At 33.4% G+C, this 18,500-nt stretch overlaps 1 long non-coding RNA gene and 1 other non-coding gene across 2 annotated transcripts in view; both read left to right on the forward strand.

The window, feature by feature from the left end:
• Positions 1 to 3,548: 3,548 nt before the first annotated feature.
• On the forward strand, positions 3,549 to 3,683 carry LOC118272954 (small nucleolar RNA SNORA16B/SNORA16A family). Its single transcript, XR_004783396.1, has one exon. It is a non-coding gene; the product is annotated as a small nucleolar RNA SNORA16B/SNORA16A family (small nucleolar RNA).
• An 8,669-nt stretch (positions 3,684 to 12,352) lies between these two features.
• Positions 12,353 to 18,500, forward strand: part of LOC118272597 (uncharacterized) — a 66,701-nt gene continuing 60,553 nt past the window's right edge. Inside the window, exons 1-2 of the long non-coding RNA XR_007705292.1 lie at positions 12,353 to 12,511; positions 16,351 to 16,388. This is a non-coding gene — a long non-coding RNA (uncharacterized LOC118272597). The remainder of the gene's footprint in view (positions 12,512 to 16,350; positions 16,389 to 18,500) is intronic.

Consider the following 18,500-nt stretch of genomic DNA (forward strand, 5'->3'; position numbering starts at 1 on the left):
GGTTAAAATGTACGATTCTGACAGGCAATTAAATTGACAGAAAAATATCTTAAGTGCAACGAATGAATGGTAACTATTCTTTTGAAAAATTTATTACCTTGCCAGCTATCAAGGGCGACATTTAACAAATGATTATTTTTAAATGTTTTTTTGACCTATTCAATTTCTAATGCGCACCGTCCAATTTTTTTATTACGTTTTTGAACTTTAGAACTGTTATTTTATTACATAGCCTCTTAGATTTTAATCTTGGATAAGTACCTGTAATTTATGACTTAACAAATATTTATTTTGCGTAAACAATTCAATCATCAGTGACCTATTCATAGTCAAAAGAAATACACATACAAGTCTTAATTGACATGAACTTTAACAATTTAAAAGAAACATAAAAGGTGATTATAAAAAGACAAATTAATGAGTAAATAATAAAATATCACAAATAACCGTTACATTATAACAATTGCACATAATTAAACGTTATTCATAATTCATAATCATAGACAAGCGCAACTCTATTGCTGTTCGAAGCAATTCAACTTTGTTAGCTGTCAAAACAAGTGTGACATAAAGTAACAAGCAATTCATTACTGTCTTCGGCATACAATGGGTAAGAAACCCATAGCCCACGGTGCCACAATGGGGTACAATCCATACAATCACATTAAGTACCTTTTTATTACAAACACAAATATATTGTAAACTATTGTAAAATAATTTCTTCCTACTCGACTTGCGATCGTCGAGGAGTACTTTTTACTATCTGTGGTTTTATTGTAACGCTAACTGATAGTTTTTTAATTGAATTTGTAAATGGAATGGTATTTTTTTAAAAGTGACTTTGACTTTTATACTTTTTTTCTTTATAAAAGTTGTTTTGCAACTAACTACACCTAATAGGTGGTAGGTTCTTTATATGAATTCAATCGCCTTTTCGTTTTTTTTTTCGTCCCATCCAATATTAATTTACAAGGTACGCCTTTATCGTAGCCATATTGTCGTCCTTTCTACGAAATCGACTTTAGCAACTTGATATTTTAATAAAGTTTTTAGATACAATGTTGCGTCGAAGTTCAAGGCAAATGGCGTCGCGTTACATACAACTAACTGTTGTTTAATATTTTAAATCATAAAACGTGCTTTATTAAAGTTCGTGTTTCTGTTAAATATTAAATCTAATATTCGATAGAGGTTCTATGAAATACTTATAAACTTTAATATGGTACTTACATTCGATATTTATGTCTTGTTTAATACATAGTTATGTCACGTATTTTATTTTCTCACGATAAAATTCTCAGATATAATTTTATACGGACAAACCGTTCTGTCGCTGAGTCGTTTTGTAGAAATATTGCCTGTTTATATTCTATACGTCAATTCGAAGGTCTACATTAAATACAGGGACAAATCGTTACATAAATATCGAAATTCCAAACAAAAATATTTTTATTATTAAAAATTGTTGCGTGCCCGCGATAAAGCAACGGGTTAACCCTTGAAAAGTCGATGCAAATTCGCGCATAACATAAATAATGTATGGGCCCCGCACATAGATATCAGCGCACGATAACTCCAGTTAGACAAAGATGGATGGTCAAATAAGATTTGTTGACACCTTCGCGCGATAAAATTTTTAATAAATCATCTGTCGTTTTCGGATTATTTACATATACGCCAGTAATTGGACGTTGGAGTAGCGTTCAGTCAACTTTATAGTCTGTTTATTGCCTTCAGAGGAATCATCAAAATTACGTTTTATAACCCTTTATAATCAAAACGTATTTTATGGGTCATTTCGACCTTGGTGATTTACACGTGGGGCGTAAGGCGGCGAACGTTAAATCTGTTGAATTATTCAATTCTATTGCGTCCAGTAATTGCTTTAAGAAATAAAATGTTAAATAGAAATAAAATTTTCAATAAAAATAAATGATTAAGACTTACACACCTACACACACCGGCAAAATTAGGGGAACACAAAAAAAAGGCGATGATTTTTCAATTATTAGCTTTTTATGAATGTTTTTTCGATTTATTTAGGCTAGGATATTCAAAATAAATATGACACAATAGAAACTAGGGTTAAACATTATTTATTTATGGATGATTACAAAAATAAATTAACTGTAAGACTTTTAGATTTTATTGGGTATTTTTTTAAATTTTAATTTTCGTGAATCTACCGATTTAATACGTCGTATTGCCGCCGCGGGCTCTTATTAAGGCTTGAATACGTCTGCCCATGCTTCTAATGACACTCTCTATCATTTCCTGGGGCAAATTGGCCCACTCTTCAATTAACGTTTTCACATTCCTGGGAGGTGGAATTTTACTACGTCCAATCTTAGACATGCTCTATCGGGTTCATGTCCGGGGATCGTGCTGGTCAGTCCATTTGGGTAATTAACATTTAGGTAATCGCGAACCACGCGAGCAGTGTGCGGCCGTGCGTTGCATAAACACAAAATCTGGTCCTATAAATGGGGCAAAAGGCATTACATGGGGTTCCAGGATCTCGGTAATGTACCTGTGTGCAGTCAGAGAACCGCCTTCAATGATGACCAATGCTGTGCGGGCTGTTAAAGTAATGCCACCCCACACCATAACGGACCCTCCTCCATATGACACCGTTTCGGTAAAATTGGCTTGATGGTACCGTTCTCCTCGATACCTCCACATCCTTTCCCTCCCGTCGATGAAATTTACACAAAATCTGCTTTCGTCAGAGAATAAAACACGACCCCATTCATCGGACCAATCTTGGTGCTGACGGGCGAACGCTAATCTTGCGACTCGGTGACTTGCCTCAAGTTTAGGCGCTTTTGCTGGGACGTACGACTTTAAACCACATTCGTTTAACCTTCTTCTCACTGTTCGTTCACTAACACGCACATTACGCACTTCTTCTAAAAGGTTTCGGGTCTGCACAGCTGTTTGACGACGGTTTCTCAATGTTTGCACCCTTATGAAACGTTCATCTACGGCATTGGTTGCACGTTTTCTGCCTTGTCCCCGCCTCCGTACGTAAGATATCGTTTGACACAAGGGTGGATCACAGATACTGATACACCCAACGTTCGACTCACTGAACGGTATGTGTGACCTTCGTCGATCATTGTCACAGCTCTAGCGACTTCAGTAGCTGACAAATCACTCATTTTGTATGCAATACAATGTTAACTCTTCGAACAACAACAACAAAATAAGCTAGGGTCATTTTTGACGACTCCAACAAAATCCTTATCAAAAACACTTAAAAGCTCTAACGCTCAACAAACACTTAAGAGCCTATAATTTCTGTTAGATTGTTGAAAAATGTAAAAATATCGCAAAATATTGTGTTGTACAAGGGTAATATCATAAATAAATGAACCACTTGACAAATCACTCACGAGTTCCAGAAAAAAAAGACCTTTTTTTTGTGTTCCCCTAAGCGAATTTTAGCATGGTCAGTTAATGTTCGCGTGGCTCAGTGGCTACGAACGCTAGTTGTATGCGGGCTGACTCGATGCGTCGCGCGTTCGAACCTCAGCCGCGCACGAGTTTTTGGGCCTTATCGAAGCTACATATTTGTTACATAAAATATGATAGTCAAATCAAGGCCAATATTAACTGTTCCCGACACGGTCGCGCTTTAGATAACTTATATCTTCAACGTATCACCGAAGGGGCCTACAATTTTATCAAAAATTATGAAAAAAATCAAAGATATTCCAATAAAACCTTCATAAAAATCCTATTTTAGTGCGACCATGAGGTTTTTTTGATAATGCAGTTTAACGCGTGTAAGTTTTTAAGCTATCGAATGCGGTTTTTTTACACGGACAAAGTTACACGTGTTATCCCCTAATCAATAAATAACCTTCGAGGAGAAAGTTTCGATAAAAAATTGATTGATCGTAAGGTAAAAACAAGGTCCTTACGTCGTATTTATCAAAGTCGATTAGATACAGTATCGTAAGAATTTCACCTTAGTCCGTCTCTGACATAGTAAGGTTACATTGGTATGACTTTAGACTGAAATCTAGTACTTTTTGTTGCCTATTTTTTGCCCTGTCATTTGTATAAGGTATCAAAAAACAGTAGCGGTTTGGCAATGACGAATTGCGTGTAGTAGAATTTATTGTAAAGTGGTTTTTGTAACTCTATATTGTATATTTGTGTTTGGACAATGGGTAGGACAATGCAAATGTAAATGCATATTAATAACAGTGTTTTGGTCATGACAATGAACACATCATCTGTTATATTCTTATCACTGTACTAGAAATACATTATTTTGAAATTGCAATGAAAAATTTTAATTCTGTCGGGTTCTCATCAGACATCATACTAGATGATGAGACCTATACAGTCGTAGTATTAGTTCATTGATCGACTGGTGCATCCAAAGAGTTATATTTCTTATACTTACTTCTACCTAATTTCTATATCTCAGAAACGTGCTAAACAAAACCACAACAAAATGACCCTAAACATTAATTCGTTAATACACTGTTTCACCCATTATCCCTATTTCTTTGTGCACGTCACAGCCGTCCTAAACCGCCCTAACCCTTCACCGACATACGGTGTCTTCAATACCCCGACTTTCACATCCTTCCTGTTTTAAATGTATTCATAACGCATAAAAAACTCTAATGCGTATCATTTGACGGTGTCTAGACAAAAGCCCACTGTCTATTGTCGGGTTAAAAGGACTTTTTTTGCTGCCTTCGAAATTGGATCGGAAGATGCAACTGATAGTTTGCTCAGCATGAATGGATATTACTTTCGTTTTTAACGATTATAAACGATATTTTTTCGTCTTTGTTTATTCTATTGTTCATGTGGGTTAGTGGGTAATGTCGGTTTGTCTACCGGTTTTGTAGATTTGTGGCTGAGTTAAAAATAACGTACGTTTCTTTGTGCTAATGATTGATTTTATAAAATATTAAGTTGTGGATTTGCTTACGGTAATTCACACGAGGTGAGTCAACAGTGTAATTTCTAACCATACCTTGTTTTCAGTAAAGTTAAAATATTATCAACGAAAACATGAATTACAAAACGATGCCATAAAATATTATTGAATACGCCATTGTTACAGCCTCGTTAACTTCTCACCGTAACCCTTTTAACAACGTCTTACAAACCACCACAAAGTGCGCCATTGTCCCATCCCTATCTCTAACAATAAACTACTGTGCATTTAAAAATCTAAGCTACTTTGAATAAAGCATCCTATTGTGAATATTATAAATATTATGCTAATGCGATAAAGGAAATTTTTGACTTCGGGTCTTTATGACCAGGTGTCGCGTTCAAAGGGTTGGAGGGAAATCGCGACCCTACGTGTTCGATCATTTATTAAGATTTCTTCCATTGTCTACATTCTTATATTCCCATGCATCGTGCATAGAATTTATGTGAGAAATGTTAGTGATATATTTATACTCGTATTCTAATGCACGGTTGTAAGCATTTGAATGAGATTGAAGACGGTTCATTGGTCATTATTCCATGGATTAAAGCTATTTTGGGAACGAATCTTATGATTTATGATGACCGTTTTAAATATTTTTGTTAAGGAATTATTATTAGTGGTATTATAAAAATTTAAGATGTTAAGAATCATAAAATACCTACCTACGCGTGTTTGGACTTTTTTAAAATCAGTTTTTATAGCTACGATTTCGTATAAGCCGTTAATAGATATGTTATTCTTAGATTGCTGTAGGTGGTTTCTTGAGCTTTATAATCGAGAAATGTCTTGTATCGTTTAATGACAGCAATATATAATCATATTTCTTTTTTTAAATAATTTTCTTAATAAAGATAAAATGAAACCTTATGAAAACTTTCGACAATACCCACGGCCATTGCTACTAAAAAAATATGGTGGAAATGGAAAATTATTTAAATAATAATATACAATTACTCAGTCCCTGTTGTCCTCAACAGTGAATTTGTGTAATTTCTGTAATCAGATATTGTGGTTATCATAATCACAGCCACGGTAATTTATTTACATTTTGTTTGTTATTTACTTTTCGTCTTATTTTCCAATTAACACTGAGAACAATACAACAACTTCACGTTTGACAGCTGTCAAATGAAGACGCCATGTTTGTTTTCTTGTCCATGAATTGTTTTGCGCCATTTTATTAATTAATATTGAAAGTTTTATTACAGTATTTATAGCTTATAATAAAGGAGAATACTATTACAAGTTTTATTATTATTTGCTATTAAAAACAGTAGGCAAGTTCTAGTATTTATTGAATTTAATTAAAAACACAGCGGGGCGCCGTACTGCCATATTTACATAATGTTTCAACACAAATATAAATTAAATGGGGATTATTAATTACGCCCATATGTCGTTTGAGACTTGTATGAGGGTGTTGTGAACTAGGTCACAGTCACTGTACATAGACAGTGAATTTATAGTTCAGAATAACAACGTAATCTTTTGAAAATGTAATAGCTATTAACTTTTCTCCAGTTTGTTTATGAGTCCCATGTAGATATATTAAATCCGTGTAGTATCCGTGTAGATATATTAAACCCTTTTTTTTGAAACTTTAAGTTTTCTTTGACTCTTGTTTTTTTGTTAGTCTCAATCATATTAGAGGCTGTTTTATGTATTTAATTCCGATATTTTCAATGAACAGTTTATAGGATACACAAGTCCAGTGTATAGGCTTGTTTCTCTCACATAGTAGACGCTACCAGCTACCTAGCCTAAGGGAAAAAACAGGATTACAATAACATTAAAAACTACTTTAAATAAAATAAAACACCGTCGGACTTTGTGCACTCCAGAAATACCTGTCGATAGGTAATTGCCGCTGCTTCCTCGACCGTTCAATTCCATGTGTTTAATTATATAATTGAGTTTAAAAAGAAAAATCGAAATTACTGTTTTACCTCGACTCTCAACGAGTCGTGGTTACGACAGTTTTGCACTTATCTCTCTTGCACGCTATTTCAAAAACACGAGTTTCGGATGTGTAGGTCTTTTTGTTTTTTTCGTTTAATGTGGTAATGTTTTTTTTTATTAAAATTTTTGGGTATAAATAGCACAGCCACAAATGGTAAATGTCTATAAAAACTACAATGCGAATTGACGATAAAAAAGCTTGTGCAAAAATATAATAAAAATATCCTTGACGGGCAAATTATACCCACGTAGCCATTTACAGGTTAATTCAAAAAAATAATCGCTAACAACCATAAATCGTATCACCGTTCTAAAATCAAAAGACATCGAAATTCAAAACACATTAAAAAAATAAACTTATAATAAACTCTAAATTCAAACGCATGCATAGACATTCGAATCGAGTTTTAAAAATTAAACTTAGAACTCTTTCACGTATACACAAAACGTATGTTAATAGCCCGCCTTACATATGGCCAAGCACAGCTGTTCCTATACTATTCTTATGCAAAACAGTATTTCGTTTTATCCCCTGTGCTAGAAATAACCAGTAGTTCTGTACTGGAATCACGTGCAAGAGATATATATATATAAAAAAAGCAGATTTTTTTCAATACATTACGATAAATGCACGTGTTCAAATAGGTACCTATTTAGGCAGTCGACGTACGTTCAACGACCTCTAGACTAAAATCGATGACTTTACCTTGAGTTTTTGGTGTTAAATTGTACTAAAACCTAGATTTTAGTATAATTTAGTACAATGTACGTAATTAGATTTTTGTTTAGGATTAGTAATATTAAAAATGTGTATGTCTTTTTTTAAATGGAGCTATTAAAATATGTATTCTTTTTTCGTACTTACAACTGTAGAAAAAAAAGACAATTATTATTCTTCGCCACGATTTTTTGTCTATAAATAGGTAAGCATTTTAGAATAATCATTTTAATTTAATTTAAGATAAAAAAGAAACATTAGCTATTCATAATTCCTCAAAAAAAGAACACTAATTGTCAGTCATTTTAAATTGACTTTTAAATGTTCGAATTTCAAACAAAAAATACGTTGAAACGAACGTACGTAATCGTGTAAACGGCCATTATTTAAAAAATGTAGATATTATTAATTAGATGTGACGCAAGTCTCATATAGTTAACTTTAACAAACACTTGTGTGAAGAAACATGGAGTTTTATGGCCGTCATAAATAATTTACGAGTGGTCCTAGATAATATGGCGACGGGTCCTCATTACTTAAGTCTTTGGACTAGTACACGCACATGGAAACGAACCTTAAAGATTTAGCTAAGTTAAAAAACAATTTAAAACTTTAAAGTACCATAGACGGAGTAATCAATTTTAAATTTAGAACCGCCGTAGTAAATTGTCTATGTTCTTTCCGTGTTGCCATGTAAGTTCATTGGCTGAGCCATAAGGAAAATAATACAAATATTGTAGTTTAACCAGAAAATGTTGCGTAATTATCATGTAAAGATATTTTTAACTTGTAACTGCCCGTTAATGGCGGACAAAATCGGCTTAGTCTTTAAAAATAAACATCTTAGTGAGAATTTTTTTTCTATAGGTATGTATTTGAGTGAAAAAAACAGTTTAAGTTTTATGGCCCGTGTTTTAATTGTATATTTTTAAAAGCAGTTTGTTTGATTTGAATAAAGATCTAAGTTAAAAATGTAAGCCAGCACATTAAAATTAAAATACAAAGAAACATTTAGGTAGATGCAATGCCAGTTCAGCGCATTATTATCTTAATTAGTCTCAAATTCTTTCTGAAAACCATCTTTCTTTTTTTACTTCAAATTGTTTCAAATTGCAATATCAAATTTTATAAATTTAATTAATTACAATGAATTTATAAAACTGCAAATTAATTCGGTGCCAACATTTTTTTTATACCTTTTAAAAATTAAAATGAATGTCGTACCATAAATCTTATTTATAGTTTTTATTTATTTGAAATTCGAACAATATACTCTTTGACGTCATTGGACGAGTTTATTATCATTATATTCGAATTAATTATAGTTGAAATCGATCAATATTTTAATAAAATTAATTCATAATTGATATTTTTGGGCTACTTTTTTGTATTATAAGCCAAATTGATGGTCTAAACGAGTCATATTTATTCTGTTTACCAGTTTTCTGTGGATAAAACGTCTATGTTGTACTGAAATTATTTGACAGCGATCTCAAACGTATGTCGTGTTGTATTATGTATACTTCATACATTATGTCATTTAATTTGGTGGCTTCCTCAATAAAATTTTATAGGCGTTAATTAAAGTGACTTAAGGGGGACGCAAGAACGCGATAAACGTACGTTTCTCACTTTAACAAAATGCCTTTTTCCATACGAATGTGGCTTTTTGCAAAATTGTTCCTTTACACCTGACGGATGTAGGATGTGAGACATAAAATGGTTTAATAATAGGTCTTAAGTAAAATACTGGATTTTTTACTAAGAAACTAACCATAATTTGGTTTGTAAGTACTCGTTTACGTATATTTTAAATCTTTACAAGCGATTACTATCTTTTAATTTGTTTCTTCTACGTCAGGGTTTCTCAAGCTTTTCATAGTCAAGTATAACTTTTATATTATTCTTGTTTGTCTAGACATCACTATTACTACTACTTTTTGACTCCCACATCAATATTTTCTCCAGATTTACTCTCATAAAAATAGTAACTTTTGCATTATTGAAATTATTTACTCATCTTAGTTCTTTCCTTATATATATGTTTCATTCTAACTTTCCGTGATAGTTATTTGACTGAGGTGTTGTCTTGTGTATTTTTGTTTCCATTTTGCGGACCATATTTTATCTCCTGCGGACTACCGGTTGGAAACCACTGTTGTAAGTACGTAATGTAGCTTCACTTTTACATGAAAATAATTATTTCCATAGCTACAGACTCATAATCAGTGTAGTAAATTCTTATCTACAATAGTTGTTTACCTGTCTTTTTAACGTAAACGTAATCTTGTCTGTGTGTATGTTTGTTAAAACAAATGATAGTGGCATATATAGACTGTTATGTAGTTATATAAGTAGGTACTTAGTAAATCTATACATTTTAGTTAAAAAATAACTTGTTAGCGGTTTCAAACGCATTCCTATGGGGTTAAAAGTATCCTATCACCCAAGTCAGCTCATCTTTGTACCAAATATCATTAGAATCCGATTAGTAGTTTCTGCGTGATTGACGGACAAACATCCAAACAAACTTTCACATTTATAATATTAGTGTGGTAGTGTGATAACTATGGTTCTTACAAAACAACGTACCAACAAAAAAACTGTACCTAAAGAACCTCAAGTAGCAATTATTGAATACAAACCACAATTTTATTCTACTCTTTACGTTTTATTAACAACAAAAGATTGTATTAGAAATAAAGTAATTATTAATATTATTATTTAAGGGGAAGGGCCAGTAAGTAGGGCAACACCGTTATAACGTGATGTAATACAAAGTACCCAAGTGGTGTTGACAGCTCATAAATAATATTAGGTCATTGTACTTTATTAACTTAATTAACTACAGCTAGGAACGGAACCCGTATCCTTGACAAAGTATTTTAGATTTTAGCCCGTAAAATTATGGTGCTTATGATAACAGACACGGTTCTTGGTAGCCATTTTGGTATTGTTCAGTCAAAAGGCAAAGAGTAGGTATGTTTCTAATGTATGCAGCTAAACGTATTAAACGTTTGTTTAATTTAAAAACAGTGAATGTATTTTTTGTCCATCAACCCTAAAACTTCCTTATTAATAAATATAATCTCGTTTTAATACGATAATTCCGGAACTTCCAAACAAATAAAAACATGAAATAAAAATAATCCGCGAGCCTTCATGCCCATTGAGCAGTACCCCTCTGTAAAATTATGTTAAGAATTATTAAAATATGGTGGCCATACCTACCCCTGTGATCAGTCATTGCGCAGGCGTGGTTATCGGACTAATCGCCCCCGCCACGAAATGGAATGGACGCCGACCGCCATCTTGCTTTACCATTTTTAAAAAATCCTTATTCATTGGCAATGAGCGCTAGCGCATTCTGCCTTGTTTGGTTTGATGGATCACTTGCATGAATTATTTAATACAATTTTAAATATTATTTCAATTTCTATGCTAATTTCTTTTATAGTGTTGCTTTTAAAGTTTTTGTTATACAAGTTTCCCACAATTATTATCGGCGAGGATTGTTTCAAGTTGATTGTTTCACAGACAATGGTCTTAATTTCTCATTAACAATAGCCGCGGTCAGCTTGCACCGAAACTGTGAATATGATTAATTGATTGCGTGTAATGGATTAAATTGGCTTTCTACGAATGAATAAGTCGATGTTATCTACATGTTTGCTGTAGCAAGAAACTTATCTAGCAATTAATTCCTAGTAAAATAAAGATTAATTTTCTACACCAATAGAAATTCTAGATTTGGATCTCGTAATCAGATTACCTGCTTACTTGACCGTCGGCTTTCCAAAGGTTCGTTTTAAACGTTTTATTTTTTCTCGCGCTATTTTTCACGATACGGCTGCGATAAAACCAGTGTATAAATGTGGAGCGTGCAAGGCCTATCATGAGGCGGCATCGCCACTTTGTCAGTTACCGTGTTTTCACGTGCAACAAAAAGTAGTTTTTGTAAGCACGCTGAGAGGTCAAAAATGCGGACGAACTCAAATTACGGCCGAGACGACGACTTACCGATTTCGTTCTAAAGTTAAACGTTAAAAAAAGAAAAACATTAACTTTATTTTACCCACTTTATACAGCTACTGGTTAGATTTGTTTTAGATCAAACATACGTAGAATTTCGGCCTTTTAAGTGTCGTGTCGTTTAAAACAAACGAGGTATAAACATCGGCTGATGTTTTCTAAAAAACAATGTAGGATTTCAGACCTTGATATAAAATTAATATGACATGAGCACGTGAAACTAATTATATTAATTTAAACAGCAATTAATTAAATGGAACACGTGTATAGTCGGTTTTTTTATTCATACGAACGTTTAATGGCATCAATGTGTTGTTTACAGACTAAAAAATTTAAAGGCAAATAAGAAATACTATTATTTATTTGAAAATACACGCGATTGACAGGTTATGGAAAGGTTAGCTAATAAATAAGTATATTATAGATCTTTAATTGAATTATTGTTTTATATTTATTGGTTATTAGTAGAAAACGTGTTATTATTTTAAAAGACTAACAATCTAATAAGTAATAACTTATTAGTACCTAACACACATTTATTTTCAGTGTTTATAGAAAAAAATACATATTTGTTCACACCATTACTCTTAAAAAAAAAACAATCTAGACAGGTACATTATTATTTCAAACTATATTCTTCAAAACAAAAACCAAAAACATGACTTTATAAAAAAAAGAAGAAGAATCGATTCTCGTTACAAAATCATATCGATTAACCAAAAACTTCTTACGTTTCAGATGTGTCGGAAACACGAGATCGAAAAAAGGGGGAAAAAGAAAAAAAAAGAATACCACAGCGGCGGCCAACCTGTTGTGTGCACGGGAGACATTTGGTGAGCGCTCCATATTATTCTTTATCCTTTTCTGTTCCACTTTTTTTAAGAAAAAAACCAAGAAAAAATGTCAATAATACGACCCTTTGAAAGCGAGATAGGAATGGAATAAAGTCTGTGGTACACTGAGATATATTTTACAAAAAAAAAAAATAGAAAAGATTTTCTATTGTAATTATGTGTATTTATGAGTGAAAAAATATAGTGTGATTTTTTAAATGCTCATTAGGTCGATGTAGTGTTTATTACCAACGGTTAAATCTGAATTTATCAATGAACTTATCATACTACGGATACAAATTTATCACCAGAGGTTCACTTCACATTGCACTATCATTTAATCTCTTTATCTGCTAATTAAATGATAAAATATAAACAGAACTGGAAAACATAAGTCACCTTGTTATATTATTATTATGTTTAATACATTATTTCATTCGTTTCAATTATCATTTCAAATTTAACGGAACTACTAAAATCGAACGTCTTTGACAGTTGTCTGTCGATGTTCAATATTTCGTAAGGTACTTTGACACTAATTAGTAATTAATAAATCGTTGTAACATGCAATAATTCTGAATACTAATCAAATATAATGTAACGTTATTTGTGTTTGTTAGAAATTATTAATAAGTAACTGTTATAAGTTATAACGTCTTGGTAATATAATGTCTAGTGAGTGAGTGGGCTCATTGTGTCCCATTCCTTATTTCCTATCTGAACGGACCACTCGAGTTGAGGTTAAGTGCAGGTATCGTGGACTTTTTTCTGTTTTTTTTTTTTAATCAAGTGCCGTCGGAAATAGTTATAACCTATTTATTTTACTTTCGAAATTGGGGTTAGGATAAAAGTTAATTTGCCTCGGCTCGTGAAGGGTTAGAGGTTTTTTTCTGGATATTTATTACACGGAATTAATACTTTTATGTTCTTTATTGAAGACAGTTGTGTGTGGTGCCTCATAATGACTGTTTTGGAAGTTTTTTCTTCAATAAATCTTTTGTTAAGACGTTTTTACGCGCGTATGTCAGATTAAAATGTTTTTTCTTGTGCCTACAAGCGAGAAACGTTGTTTAATAAATAAAATAAATTGCCTGGCATCCCCACACTAAGGCTCATCTTACAACAATTAAATGAATCATTCTGCCTGTCCTTAAAGTCATTAAAACGGTCAAGACCCCGGATTCGCGCGAATTTCAAATTTACATTCTACATTTAAAAATTTGATCCAACCCTCTTTTGTTCGTGTTAAGTGCAATTTTATGAACATTAACATTTCGTATCAAAAATAAAATGCGCATTTTCCTTGAATATACCTCAATCATTGTTAATTTGATTACTTTTTGTCACTGATGTACAGACGGACATACAATCAGGGGACTTGTTGATATGTTTTAAATTATATAGTGCTGGTATAGCAGGGCTATTTTGCTATCCATTCATTGGTTCTTATTTGTTGGACTTTGTGTCTTATTGTTGAAGTGTAGGAGTTGATTTTAGTTTGTAGGTTGTGAGGGATCAGTTCAAAGAATTACATGTGAATGCTCTACCTGTTGTGTTGTGATGTGTGGAAGGCAGTATGCAACAATGTTGCAGTTTTATAATTGAAACAAACATTCGTTTGACAGTCTAATAAACGAGATCATTTATCTGAAGATGTTCTTATTAATATGTGCCATTACGTGCCTACAAAAAGCTTACTAAAGGATTTAGAAAAAAAACTTAATATTTTTTTTATACAAAGTCGGTTACTTTATTGATCTGCTGTTATCTTGTCATTAAGTCTTACTTTACTTACTTAAAAAATAAGTTTCCGAACGTTTTTTTTTCAATTAAACAAAAAAAAAACCAATAACAAAAAAATCTTCTCAAAAAATATTTCGCAATATTATGCCAACATGAGTTTTTTCTATTTTAAAAAATCTACATACGTAGAATATTTATCTTGTATCTGTGTAACGCCTTCATTGATCTATCTAACATAGATACATCGCTACACCTGCTCCCCGACCGGTTATAGCCGCATAGAGTAAAAAAATAATCTTTTTCATTTTAAAAACAACATTTTTTTAAATGCCCTGACCGTGAGACCTGCGTTTTGTTTATAGTTTCTTGTTTATATTTCACCACTTGGTGACGACAAAATTGTTTAAACTCACCAACTGATAATGTTGAAAGAACCAGGTTTAGATCATACATGTGTGGTTTTAAAATTGTTTAAAAAAACATATTTCGTTATCATACAATTTAGAAAATAATTGATGACTAATAAAAAAATGGTTTTTTTTTCAATATTGTAAGAAATACTGGCACAAAATTGTTTACGCATTCCTTTTATAAATGTTTGTGTTCTTGAATGATTCTGTAATTTATGTTCTTAATTTAAAATACTCGCGGTGTAAGCATGTATGTGTAAATTACTTAGGCCACAGATTATGATCAGTGCTGCTTTGCGCGCGAAAACGTTTCAAGTACTCTAAATATGGTCACACCTTTGACGGCCCTTGGCCAAGCCTAGCCATAATACCCATAAGTAATGTTATCTACTTAGATATGTATAAGCTGATAAATATATACCTGTAATTATCTTCCAACTGCCTCCCTCATTTTGTTTATCTATATGCCTCTACGCGGTCCCATTAACTGCATGCTTAAGATAAAAAATCTATTTGGAAAGTTCCAAACCTCCGTAGGGTGTAAATGAATAATTAATTAATTTTTAATTTAGGCAACTATAAAAATGTTCCGTTGGTCAAGAGTCATTCAGTGAATAGCGCAACCGGTTCCCAGTTTCTTACTGGACGTTTGGTGCCATCGGCCACGCCCGCGACCGCCATATTCAAATTTCAAATATCGAATATTTTTCCGTTTTTGCCGGCCAGTATTGGAACCAGTTTGTTTTTTAGTTCCATCAGTCTCGAGATTCAAGCAACATGTGGACCGATTTGAGACACTATCGCGTCAATCGTCCTGCGTTCGGATATTCACATTGAGCGATTCTGTGTGCGCAAAAAATGATAAAGGACAGGCCTAACAAAGAGTTAGGTCATGCAGGTCGCAGCGGGCGTTGCACGCCTGTAAAAAATAACGCAAAATCATCGCCAGCGCAAAAACACGTATCCGTGACTCATATTTTTATACCTTTGCGGAACGACTAATAAAGGAAATTTGTTGTCCGCTGCTTACAAGTATGTCGGTCGTTTGGAATACAATGATTAGCTGTCATTTGTCACTTTTCGTGTCTCGCTTGTGCGGCGACCGCGCATTGAATGTGACACAGAGGCCATTAACGTCGACTGAAAACTAAATATATTGTGTAATTAGCACCTTCATGTAAATTTGTTGGCTTAAAATGATGGCATTGACATGCACGGCTGATCTTCAAAAAGGTGAAGAACGCATTTCAATTACTTAGCGATAGTTTACGAATAGTCACGTAGCTTTCTAAAGGGGCAGGTCACGTCAGGCCACTTTCTTTTAGGAGCCATTGAATTTGGCATCTTACATCGTTAGCCATACAAATAATGCGGTGATCACTACAATGGACGCGAGCAAAAAGTGTGGCGAGCAAAAAGTCGTGCCGTCAAATATCGACTAGGATAAACAGTCATAAGTTGACCGTGGCAAGGTCGCGGGGATTTTGAACTTGGAACAAAAAATATTCCACATTTGAATATTGCATTTTGGCTCGACTGATTGATGGGATTTCTTTTCACGGCACGCGATTGATTCGCTTTGTTTTTTTTTGGTAGTTTCCATTCACGCTGCATTCTCATTTAAGAAGTTTAAAATTATTATTATTATATTCAATTGTTATTTATTCTCGAATTCTTTTGTTGCAGGTCTGTCCGTAAAATGCGGGTGTAACGACTCTTAAATTGTGAGTTATTTTTAAGGTTTTTGCTTATAACAAAAATGCATAAATTATCTGGCCACATGCCAGATTCCTTGTATGGTTGTGAGAAAAACAAGGCAATTTTAAAATTTTGCTTTTTATATGAAGATGTGGAGAAAGAAATTCCACTTTATAAGACGCCCCCGATATCCGTTATGCATATCGGCCTTATACGGGCCCTAGAAGAGTGTCGGCCGTCGCATTGTCTTTCTGTCCGTCATGAGTGAGTCACGCCATTGTTGGGTTACACAATAGATGTCTTTGTGCATTGTGCCCCGGGGACCCTGATGTTACGTATTTTGTAATAATTAGTCGACTTCTATTTGACTCACAAATGATAATTACTCATGCGCCTACTTTCTAAATTTCCAATCCTTAGATCGACCGCGAAATAAGTTTTTCTATGATACGTAACGCAATATCTCACACGGCACGCGTTTAGGGGTGCACCCTAATGCAGTGGAGAGCAAAAAAACTCGACAAGGGGTCCGTCCAGTATAATAGATATGCGAAAACTCAATCGCATTCGCTTCTAACAATAAAATCCAATGATCTAACTTCGTTTCTCGGTCAAACGATTTGCACCCCTATTTCACCGAAATACGGTGGGCCATTTAAAAAAATCGATTCTTCAAAATTTATCCCCTTTGCGGCAGGCAACTTGTAGGCGGGAAAAGTGGTCGTTCGTTCAGATATGTCAAAACAAATTAGCGGTATACTTGTGTATGTAGGACTGGCACTATTTTTATCTCACTCCTATCACGTAGGTGAGAAAAGGACGAAATATTATGAATATTGAATACAATTTATCACCAGTTTTCCCCTTTCGGCGTTTATCGATGCGTGGGCTATGAATGAGGAGTTTTAGAAGTTGTGAATTTTAGTGTCATCTGTTATACAATACAATAAAAACAGTTGGAACCACATTCTGTTACAATTTAATAGTCAGTGTTACAAAAAGTCGAAATCAACAAAGCCCTATTCAATTTATAACAAAATAATCCCTCTTCAATTCCTAGAATTAAATACTTAAACACTACCAAAAACGTTACGGCCGATCATGAACAAAACAACACATAATTTCACGTATCACGTCCAAAATAATAGTAAAAAAAAGAAAACGATTCGTTCGACCAGCACATTTGTTATAATTCCCACAAGAACAGTTATATAAATTGCTCCAAATCTTCAACTTAATGAAACTTCCACCACAAATCATCGCGTCACGCACCCCTAAAAAAATCGACTAACGCATTTCGTATATCAAATAATTTATCGAATAATCGAATAAAACACGTAATAATCGTTATCGGGTGCAATTACATCGATAAACGTTTGAAATTGTAAATGTCTGATAATAATTACGTTAGCCGCGATAATTTGCCGCTCGATTCGAATAAATTTCACGTTAGCGAACATGATCAGATAGCGGTATTGTTTTACAAGATGGCTGATCAGTTTTTAGTGATTTTATTAAAATGTAATTATTGACAAAAAAAATATTCATCACAGATACCCGTATCTCAGTGTATCCCAACTTTATATTCGAATAATCGTAGAATTCGAATATGGAATGGAATAGCCGAAAATATTTAACGAAATTGCTCACTAGTAATTCAAATAACGAATGATGAGTAGAGTGGGTGGCGACGTTCGTTGATGGGGTAAAAATTACCCCCGAGGGGTAGACACCCTATGTAGTGATGTGTGTTTATGTGTGGAGGAGGGTATGATAATGGCGTATTTCCTGCCTGCCCCACAGCTCTCGTAATGTGAAATTTTGCATTGCACGCACTTTAAACAAATTTATTCGGTAGTTGGAATGAAAGGTTGGAACTTTTTTCGCTTTTTTTCTTTAAACTCATTCGTTCGTTTGAGCGTAAAAAGAGCAAAATGAACATATTATAGTTTCGCTTATTGTATAATCACGCTGTTTACTTTTTATAACCGGTAATAAAGATTATGACTTCACAGTTCAACAGCACATTGTACTAAAATATCATTCCGTAACATTTTTACGTTTTTATTGGCTGCCATAAAAGTAACATATAACTTACAAAATGCTCGTTTAAATGCACCCATTAAACGCCTCCCTGA

This window comes from Spodoptera frugiperda, chromosome 4 (genome assembly GCF_023101765.2).
Source record: "Spodoptera frugiperda isolate SF20-4 chromosome 4, AGI-APGP_CSIRO_Sfru_2.0, whole genome shotgun sequence".
Lineage (NCBI taxonomy): Eukaryota > Metazoa > Arthropoda > Insecta > Lepidoptera > Noctuidae > Spodoptera > Spodoptera frugiperda.